The sequence below is a fragment of the Varroa destructor genome, unplaced genomic scaffold (genome assembly GCF_002443255.2).
Source record: "Varroa destructor unplaced genomic scaffold, Vdes_3.0 BEIS01000001.1, whole genome shotgun sequence".
NCBI lineage: Eukaryota > Metazoa > Arthropoda > Arachnida > Mesostigmata > Varroidae > Varroa > Varroa destructor.
Genome location: NW_019211454.1, coordinates 49811463 through 49822459, shown reverse-complemented (window position 1 = coordinate 49822459; position 10997 = coordinate 49811463). Strand labels below are relative to the sequence as shown.

The window sequence follows — 10997 nt, the reverse complement described above, 5'->3', positions numbered from 1 at the left end:
GAAACACGCTTACCCAATCGGGCTCGCCTCCGCACAGCTTCTTCGCAGGGCAAAACTTCAGTCAAGCGACAAAACAGCAGCCCAATTCGTGCACCTAAAAAATCGATATGGGTCGAACAAATTAGCCATAAATTCGGAAAAATTCATATAATCTGACTCGTCTTAGATAATAGGTCGGTGCCCTCTCAGATGCTTGCATCTAGGCCATCCAACAGTAATACATAGGACTTTCTAACATGAAAGTCGGGTCGACAGCCTGAGTCCGTCATTTTTCGAATGTTGGCGGCGGACTCAGTTTCGAACAAAGGTTTTACTACATAATGGTGTGTTGAATAGATACTTGCATACATTTGTAAAGCCATGTATCGTCGTTGAACGCTAGTTACTACTGTGACGTCGACCTGACAAGGGTTGTTATATAATAATAATACTAATAAAAATTCTCATTTGAGAGAGTGGCGACGGCCTAATGCCCTGTTCGATATGTCATTGTTCCATGTTCTCAGTCATTTTATGGTCTTCTTCACCCCTCTCCCAAAGCCATTTTTCCGTGCTTTTCTCCCATTCGGATTTCGTTCGATCCTTAGTCCTCGTCGTCCGTGGCGTTGTTGTTGAAGTCGTCCAAGCAAGTTAAACTCATCTTTGGGATCGACATATTTACAAAATTTCGAAAATAAAAAAGTTCTCTTGCACACTAAATTCGCACACAATAAAGGGTATCATGACGACACGAATGCAATCTATATTGGCGCATCGATCTCTGACACAAAAAAAGAACTTTCTGCATAGAGAATAGCTCATTATCATTATATGACAAGACAAATTAGTAGTTATCCCATAGGTTCGATAATGACCAAAAAAAAAATGATGACAAATTCATTGGCAGTGCGGAGTGCACAAAAATACTAACGCTTATAACAAACAATCATTGGCCGATTGTGAGTAAAGATATTGCCATCTTGTTAGGAACACGTTCCAAATGTGTAGAGTTGGGAAAATTGAGATAAGGCATGTTCCGCGAAAATTGTTTAGAGGGAATCTTTGCCAGTTCGAACTCCTCGATTCGTTTGATCATCTTCATTAAGAATTGTTGTCGTTGTCAGTCACATACAGCGACAAAATAACTCTAGGACTTTAAATTATTTGAAGGTAAGTCCTGTAATGAGCAGGTAGCAAAAGTGTCGGAAATATCTTAGCGTCATGAAATCATTAGGAAACTAAAAAAAATGTTTCAGAATTATCGAAAATAAAAAATTTAAAAAAACAAACGATTTCTCTTTGACTGTTACCGCGAGCAGCCTGTGACAGGTTGCGAAGTCCGTTTTTAGGTAGATGCGTGACGTCATCAGGGTGGTTCGAAGGTTCAATACAAGGCTACGGCTTCAGCTAAAAGGTGACGAACTGCAGCACTCGTTAGGGATAGTCCAGTACAGCTTTAAAAGTGCCATTTTTCGTTGAAGGAAAGCCCCGTATCACATACATAATGATATGCGCTAGCTAATATATATCCTGTGGCTGTATAATTATTTGTTCTTTGAACGCAGATAATTTTCATGTTAAATGTAAACTTTTTGTAAAGTTGACAGATGCTTTAAATGGTGTTTTGCTGCTTCAGACAAATCACTTAAGCGGATTACCGAATGGCTTTTTGCAGCAACTTTGTCCGGACCGGGCATAGAAATCAGCCAACCTGGAGAACCTAAACGGCACGCTTTAATCTAAGAATACTGACATCTTATAATGACTGACACCAATGTTTTTGATATTTGATCAAAAGACACTTTATCACCTCGAAGAGGACAGCCAGCTTCTTGGAAAACCTCTTTCGTTGACAACACAACAAGTTGGAGACTCAATGTAACTGTACATTGGATATCGCCTGTTTATGCGATGGAACGGGCGATCGTAATGCGACAAGCGTTTAACGAAACCTCACAATTTTCCATTCCGCTTGAACGGATACGACGTCGCTCATCTTCAAACAATTCCAGTGACCTACTTCATACATTTCGTCTAGATGGATTTAGTCTTTGGCAGGTTAGAGGTACCTGGAGATGTAGTAACGCCTAAGGTCACGTAATATTTGTTTCGTCACCATTAGGTGTATCCATGTCACTAAAAACGTTCCCTTTCACAATATCTAACAGCCAGATATTCATAGGCTCGAATTGTGTTCGCGGAACAGTATTTTCGAGGGTACGTTTTCCACGCTGATTTTAGTTTGCCATTAGAGATACTTATATATCTATAAATAGTCGCTATTGTTACCGCAACGGCGATAGTAAACTGAGTTTTTTGACAATCATTTTAAAAATTATTCAAAACTCTAAATGGAAAACGATTTAGCTGATGCTACAAAAGTAGTTGCAGTAATTATATATATATATGCGCGTCTTTTCACGACGAATCATAGGAATTACAGGGACATTCGTTGAGAACCTATTCATGGCCCAGTGCTGACTGCTGGTTTCGACTTAGACTATTGATTATGGCTCTGTTCTGGACATAAGTTAAAATATCTTTGACTATAAAGAGCCTAATTTGTAATTTTCATTGCGTATACTACAGAACACACCCTTCTCTATTTGAAGGGGGCACGTCAGGGAGGTAAAGCGTAAGCATTTCAGTGTTTTCAGAAACAAAACGGAAGAGCGTATTTTCGCAATCGTTACTTGAAAATTATCAAGTTTGTTTAGATTGAGTGCTAAGATGGAATTCGTATAGTTCAAATATGTAGCGAGATTGTCCCCTGTCCTGTTTTGGTAGTTCCTCTTATTTACGTCGTGTGCAAAACAGTATAGGCTATTGGGATTTTCTGCTCAACCACTTACGTTAACGGTGACAAAGACGTGATTCCTCATTGTCTTCACTCATACTTCCAGTAAACCTAATTAAGACATGTTGCATAGGAAAATATGGCTTCAAAATATGTTCATAACATTTCCTGAACTCTAACCAAAACTGAACAAATAGCTATTTACTGTGAAATATACTGTCCTATGTGTCCTGCCAAGGCAGGAAATAGAATGCTATCCATTTCGTCCTTAACACGTGTTCTTGTTATTGCAGAGGTAAAAAGTATTTACTGAATTTTCACATTTTTAGTCGAATGTCTAGTTTAACTAACGGATCTAGATTCTGCATAATCAAATGATCGAGTACTGGCAAGTTCTTTAGCGACGATCCTCTCAAAGACGGTTGCTACTGAATATGCTCTAATGACCTGAGACACTTTTCCAAGCCCCAGTACCTACACACTTCGTTGAAACAAACTGCATAGATCTCTTCCTGAATATCAACTACCCTTTTATCTGGGCTGTACTTTGTCTTGGATTCAGCCCGGAACCTAGATTAGACCATCCAGACCGTAACTATGAGACACGCCAGGCTTTCTGAAATGCTGTTCCTTCTGCTGCTTGGCCTATAACTCCTAACGCTGATTCGCTCCCTGATCTTACGAGTAGCTTCTTTTTCAGTTCAATGAATGTCGGGGTAAGGTCATGATGTGAATAGTGCAAAACAGGCTAAATTACTTGTGAATAGGCGGCCCGAAGAACAAAAAGAGTCAAAAGGCGAAATAGGGAAGTTACATGTTTGGCAGTTTTGTGTATCGTGGGCGAAATGGCGGCTTAATCCATTAACCGACCACAAAAGACCCTACATAAACCACAGGAAATGGAAAATCTAATGAGAAACACCTATTGTCCTTACCGGTGTGCCACTACACACGTAAAGGAGAATTGGACGTCGAGAAGGCGAACATCACTGTAAAGCGGGGATAGCAGTAGACACAGTCTTTATCTCTGCGTATCTTGGCATGGTGAATTTTCAACGTGAAAATCGATTTGAGGAAAATCGAAGCGGACCGGTCGGATTATACAACAGAAAGGCGAACAAAAACAGAGGTCGAAGCATCGCTGCCAATGCCCCTTTTAGCTTCTAACAGCGCTATGCCTCACCTGCTGTAGCATTTTCGCAAGCCTTTTTCCTTCCTCTGAAACAATCAACCCTAAACTCATTCACGCTTCATTGCCGAATGATGTCGTATAGTCGTGTTTTTCCTCTCTTTTCAGGGGACTACTGATGGAAGAAAAAGAACTATACTGTTGGTTACATTGGCTTTGCGGAGTGATATTATAGGGTTTGTTAGTAAATAACGCATGAATATATATGTGGCATGAACGAGTTGCTTTGGGAACTAAGCTAGTAAGGACCCCTTTGCTTTTTCTAAGCGGTTACTATCGAAGTCGAGCGTCTCCAGTTGTAGAAGACAGCTTGATAGATACTAGCGTTCATATATCACAAACGAGCAGCGGTTACATGCGTTGTTTTTAGTGGGATGTGCTCGTATGGGCGAGGACATGCCTGTACGTAAGTGCATACATATGTGCTCCATCTTTTTGCTGTATTACCCCGTGTCCGTAGTCTGCCTTTTTTCTCCCTCTTTTTGCTTTTTCAACCGCTTTGGTAGTGCTTCTTCTTGTGAAAAGTCCACCTCTTCCCTTGCTTTCTAGAACCATATTTCGTGTCCCTATGCGGCAAAGATGTCTAAGGCCGGCCCAAATATTTTTGCTCCAACGAGCTGTATCTGTCGCCGACAGAGATCCGCCCGACAGTATGGACGGCTTGTTCGTTCGCCCTTCGTTGGCTGCGATCAATGAGAATGGGCTTAAGCAGTTGCAGCGCCAGAGTGCTGGGCAGTAAGCAACGCTGGCCCGCATCCATGCTGGACCTGCTTTGCTGAATAGGTTGTGTGCTGTCGACCGACACAGTCAACATCCACTGACCATTGACTTCGGAAAAACCTAACAACAACGACTACTAAGTTCTCTGTCTTCCGCAATCGATTAACTGGCTAGGGCTTTCTTCAAGCTACTCAAGTCACTAACGCGTTGTTGTTGGACGTGAGGAAGCGCGGTAAAAGCGAAGGCTGTTGGCAGAACAGCGCTATGGTAGCAAGGCTCCGAAGGTAGCCAAAGCAAGGGCTCGTTCGTTTCGTTTAATAGACTTATCGTTAGAAAACGTTCCGAAGGAGTATATCGCCAATTACAAGTAAGGGTACCATATGACTCGTAGAACTTTCTGCTTAAAGCTAAACTAATTAGTGTACTTTTAGTTGTTCCAGTACTAGCTTTAAAAGAACGAAGTCCTGGAACGGCACGAGGCAATAGAAGTTGGTTGCTGTCTTTGACTAAACGCACCTGGTGCAAAGGGTTCAGAAACGACAGGAAGAGGAAGAAGGCCAAGAAAGAGACAGAAAAGGCCTACAGGCGGTCAAGCGACCGAAAGCGCCGAGCAGTACTAGCAGGGCAGAGTAGGCAGGCTTGAACGGGTCTCTAAGAACATTGAGCGTAAGCGGGCGACGCAGCAGTTGAGCGGGAACCTTCACGCTATTCGTCACATCCTAAGGCACCTCCGAAGGCACAGAAAGCAAACGTTAAAGGAACTGTGGAACAAAAAGATCGCCGAAAGCTTATATGAGTTTCACAAATCTATTGTTCATCCACCCTTTTTACAGCTGACAACTGCAACTGAAGGGACGTGAGAGACGTAGATAGAAGGTGAGAGGCGGCAAGGCCGTCCACTAAGCTCGGTTGTACTAGCCTAGTGTCTGGTCCTGTCTAAGGTCCTGCGATTCTGCTCCCGCTAATAGTAATGCTCCACAGTCATCCGCTGTCATGCAGTTTCCAATTAAGTCAAAAGGCCTCATTGTAGGAAACAAAGTGAAGTGGTTCAGAGGGAAAAACTTGCCTATCGAAGCCGAACTAGAACGGCTGTCGTGTGTACCCGTGTGAGTGAAGTGTGAGAACAGTGAATATCTAATAAATTTTCTGAGATTCTTCGATGACAGGTGCTGCAGTTTAAGCAAAGCGATAAGGTTTAATTGGGTTAACGATTTTGTCCAAAAAGTTCCTTGAAGAATTGTTTGAGCAACATATAAACTTAGCTCTCGAGTGCCAATATCATCCGGGGTATTTTTATGGACAAAAATATGTATTCTGAAACGAAAAAAAAACGGAAACTTATATGAGGTTATCATGCTTTGCACAGGACTAAGGCAGGCTTGTTTCCAACTAAGAATCCGGCGTCTTCAATAGTAACGATTCTAACAACACCTACCCTTCAAAACCAATATGTCTTAGCCAGATTTATTATGTTCGAGATTTTTAAGAAAAATTATTTTTCTACCATGTTAAGTGTTTATTCGCATTTAAAAATTAATTTTTATATTCTGGTATTATTCGCGATATTAACTACTCAAGAAACGAAAATTGAACTTAGCGCGTTCGCATTGACGACGCTTCGTAACTAGGTCCGTGAAAACGTCTGGGAGCTCAACTACGTTTTCCAGATCTTTTTGATGTCCTGGAGAATTGTTAGCAGCAATTCCCTGTGAAGCGATTGCACAGAGAACTATTACTAACAGATCCGAACAGCACGTAAATCGTGCCAAGACACACAGCGTCCAGACAATTGCAAGATAAACAAATAAAGCGCTGATATGCAATCTCAAGCATTGCTGAAATTCCTTTCCGCTCCCCGATAGTCATGCTTATGACTCGTGCACGTTCAATAACTTCATTGACAACCAAACAAGTATATGCTCAAGTAAAAAGATCCAATCACAGTCTTCATTAAATCGCCTGTATTTCGTTTGTGCATTTCTAACCTGAGCTACCATCAATCGCTATTTATTCTGTAAGTACCATTATAAGGTCAATTATATCATTACCCTTTTACTGTATACAGTTACCAAACCACCTTGTGATTCACTTACTGCTATTATCCTGTAGAATCAACATATCGCTAAGTCTGTGTCGCATCTTGATTAAACAGCCATCTCTGTTCTTCATATTAAAAGCTTTCGATACAGAGAACTATCCTGATACGCCGACCTTAAACAATTGCTTACTTTTGGATCTTCTCTCTTCATATATTACATAAATAATAGAATACTATCTATCCTACAAAGCAAAATTTAAATCGAGCGCAATAGGGTATCTAATGTCGATATATCCTTAGGATGTCGTTCAGCAGTATCTTTCATGCATCGCCATTGTATTTTTGTTACATATAAATACAATCATTTCTGTCATTAATAATAACTAATTTTGCTTTGAATTGAGTCGTCTATGAATAGGATATTTGGATTAGCCGAATTTGACATAAAGGCACTGTGAAAAAAACCCCGTGTAGCCATCACATAATTAGGTCAGAGAAGAATGTGTTTAATATTGCTAATTCCGTCTTGGACGTGAAATATATCTTCAACATTACACGAGCACACACGTACTTGGTGAGACATCTTGCAACACGGTCAAATGGCAAGACGCCAACATCAGCAGGATATCTACATCAGAAAGCAATTATTTCGCCAACGCCATCACTTACCTCTGTTTTTTATTGGAAGCCTTTTAGCTAGAAAAACGGTTCTTGTTTTCCTTCCTCCACTCTTGTTGTTAAGGGCAGACCTCAGAAGTGTGGTGGAAGAAGAAGGATTATTTATCACGGTTTTATTGTCACTGTTACCTCCTGACAAGCACCCACTCTGCACACCGTATGCTTCTATCGTCTCACAATCAGACTCAATAAACTAACTAGTGCTAAGTTTGTACGAGTCCCACTTGACAGCTGTGATATTCGTGTGCCCATTACTCAGACCTTATACCTTGCTTGCCAGCGCAGGACTTTGTGTATGAATGCACGATATGCATGTGTATATAGTAGGACAAACGCGGAAATATTTGTGCGCGATTACATGCATAAGCGCTGGACTCGCCTTGCGATCACATTTCGAAAGCCTTAGCAACCGGCACTAGTTGTACAAGATAAGCCCACACAGCATACAATTTCATGATGAAATTTAAAGTGAATTGTTTCATACCTCCCCTATCCCAACACCTTCTATCAACCCAACCGCCTTAACGTGCAGTGTTGTTTAGCCAAATGGTAGGTGTCGTGCCTTTTTTCCTCAGTTTCCTCGCGCGTCGAGTCAGCATGATGCCAAACCTTTATATAGGTATAAATATACACAGCGTTAGATCTGTGTTTGTAATCCAGAGGACGCCATAGTGTCTCTGAGCTACTAAGTGAGTCAGCCATTCTATCTCGTTGGTTCGTTAATATATTCGTATGGTAATGACCAGGCGGTGACGATCAACCTCTAGACGATGATCGTTTAAGCGGACAATGTTGAGGTTGCGAGACAGTAGAACTCAACAAGATAACAGTCACATACTCGATAATGGCAACGACAACTACGCAAAATAGCTAAAATGTACGCTGATCACGTAAATACGTGGTTTGTGCTTGATATCAGTCTTGGCACCATGACCTTGCTTCTGCTGTTAGCTGGTCATTATTTTGCACGACAATGATCAGCTTGTATTTTTTTTTCGTATATCTTCTCTACCTGCTCTTATCAGTTAACAACGAAGTACGAATATTTGAGGATTGGCGGGTTGCAATGATGGTAAGATCCAGCGCTAAAATGGGGTGTATCCGGCGGAACTGTCTACGAAAAAAAAAGGAATGGCCATGGGTACCCACCGTGCAGTTATCGTACATTGATTGGAAACATGTCGCTCAGTCGATTATTTTCACAGCCGTTATCGCTTGTCGTCTGCTAATGACAGTTTGACTCTATAAGGTGACCACATCACCGTTGTTTTGTTGCAAAGCTGAAATCTGAAGAGGTCTCTGGCTGTGTAATGTATGATCTACTGTGGCCCGGAAATTCCCTCTGTCTGCAGTGACCCAAACTTTTGCACCCACTTCCTTCTTCAAACTGGTTCCTTCGCGCACCCCAGCGCATCTAAACCGGAGTCTATCGTAGCTGTTTGATGCGTTAAACGGCCGAAGGTGGCGAAGTGACCTTTTTTCGATCGTTCGTTCACCCTAGTCGACAATAATATCGTTGTCAATGAGAACAAAAACATGTTCTACCCACCAAATTGTCATCACGCCTATTCATGTTTTGGCTGTGACGAGTTTGGCGTATCCTTTTCGCTCTCCGTCCGTATTTATTGTCGTTGTCGTCATCAGCGTCATTGTTATTTTCTTTGGCCACACTTGTCGCGGTGCGCAACGTAACTTCACCCGCGTGTTGCTATTTACCGTGGTGCTGTCGTGATTTATCGACAACTGGTAGCCATCGTCACGGAGGTAAAGCAAATGTCGTTTCTCTTGTAAGGGGCGAAAAGAGACGATCTGATAAGTGTCAGAAAATACGAATCCGTCTACTTCGTCTAACCAATCTGTCAGAAATGAACAGACAAAATAAACGAAGAAACAAAGGTACTACGAACAGCAGACAGAAATAACTGGTGTCATTATTAATGCGCAGACATAAAATGGACGTAAATATTTAGCTAACACATTACGCAATAGGTTTCAGATAGAAAATGTAAAAGTTATAGGCTGTTTTTCTGTCCTCTTCGAAAAAACGTACTGTTAAATAGACCTTTGGTCGTCTACTTAGATTTCGAGTTTTGTTTATCAACTGTGAATCGATACGCACTGTTTTAAAGCCAGATTTCCAGGCATATTTCATTAGCGATCCTTGATGCGTATGTATATCTCGACGATGAAATGTGAGTCATGACGTCTCTCACTGCGTAATACGTTCGTTTAACAACCTTCTAGCGGTCAAATTGGGGAACACCCTTGTTGTTTGGTTCTATCGCCATAAAATTATACACCCTCTGGCCGACAAACCCAGGCTGTGACGTCGAAATCTATGGTGACATAAATCCGTTTACGTCTATCAGTGCCGTTACGACAAAAACCTAAATGCGTGTATACCTTTCGAATGCCAACTGCCAATTTAAGGATCCACCGGCAGAAGCTTGCCGCTATAGCCATAAAAACGACTACTCTAAGAACCCCGTCACACGTTTCCTAATAACCTGTATTACCTGGGGGTTTGAAAAGCAGCTGTTTACAGAGTGGTATCATGATTTAGCATGCAGTTAACACGCAAGTTACATGGATTTGTAAATAAGTATAGATATATGTACATACCTGTGCATTAATACGCCTCAATGAATGGAACTCGAGAAATTCTGGTTAATGCTAATAATGGATTTGCAGACAGATACTTTTATACAGAGTTTCTGGCTGAAAATTTCCCCACTGCCATTCCTGGTAGCTGATTGTATCTCCTTTCGATTGTTATTGAGTGGTATTTAATCGGGTACTTCGTTAAATTGTGCTCTTGCTTGTTTGAAAGCCCTAGCAACCGGCACTAGTTGTACAAGATAAGCCCACACAGCATACGATTTTATGAAGAAATTCAAAATGAACTGTTTCATAGTATCTATACCCCCTCCTCGAATCCCAATATCCTTTACCGACCCAACCACCTTTGGTGCTTTGATAACCGTGATGACAATGTTTTTTTACGGACACATACGGGCATTGCTAGTCCAGACTCCTTTTCATCGTAAACCGAGTCGCTGCTTATTATAATCTTATTATAATCACTTTATGGCAAGTGAGCTTAAATGAGGAGGGCGTTTGGACAATGTGACAAAAGAAGTAAACAAACGACGCTGTATAACCACAGTCTACTGCTTAAATCATTTCTAGATAGGATAGTGAGCCTAAAAAGGGCACAACTCCTGAGACTTGCACACAGTGTTTGTGGCAAGTCTGTCCTTTATGAACAGTTTAGGTTTAAGCCTGGCATCCTATTTATCTCATATAGCATAAAGTAGGCTTATTATGGGGAACAAGGTTGATTTACACAAATGCGTTATCACAGATGGCATCAATAATCAATCTTGAATTGATATGCTAACATATACATGCTGACAAGCGCGCCCGAGCTGCATGAATCTATATTTATAATAGAAAAAAAATCGTTCATTAACTACATGTTGAGCCGATAAAATCTTATCCACAGATGGGTATTTCAATCATGGGACATATCTATAAGCAAAAAATCATATCTATCACGGAAATACTTGCGGTTATTACTTGTCATCGATCAAGGC

At 41.2% G+C, this 10997-nt stretch overlaps 1 protein-coding gene and 1 long non-coding RNA gene across 7 annotated transcripts in view; one reads left to right on the top strand and one right to left on the bottom strand.

Annotated features, from left to right (window-relative positions):
- Positions 1-10997, bottom strand: part of LOC111248474 (uncharacterized) — a 66083-nt gene that overhangs the window by 13795 nt on the left and 41291 nt on the right. For all 5 annotated transcript variants that reach the window (XR_015320180.1, XR_015320168.1, XR_015320162.1 and 2 more), the window contains one exon: positions 14-94. This is a non-coding gene — a long non-coding RNA (uncharacterized LOC111248474). The remainder of the gene's footprint in view (positions 1-13; positions 95-10997) is intronic.
- The window catches only part of LOC111248453 (nuclear distribution protein nudE-like 1), a 47714-nt gene that overhangs the window by 28693 nt on the left and 8024 nt on the right, over positions 1-10997 (top strand). The gene's annotated exons all lie outside the window — the stretch shown is intronic.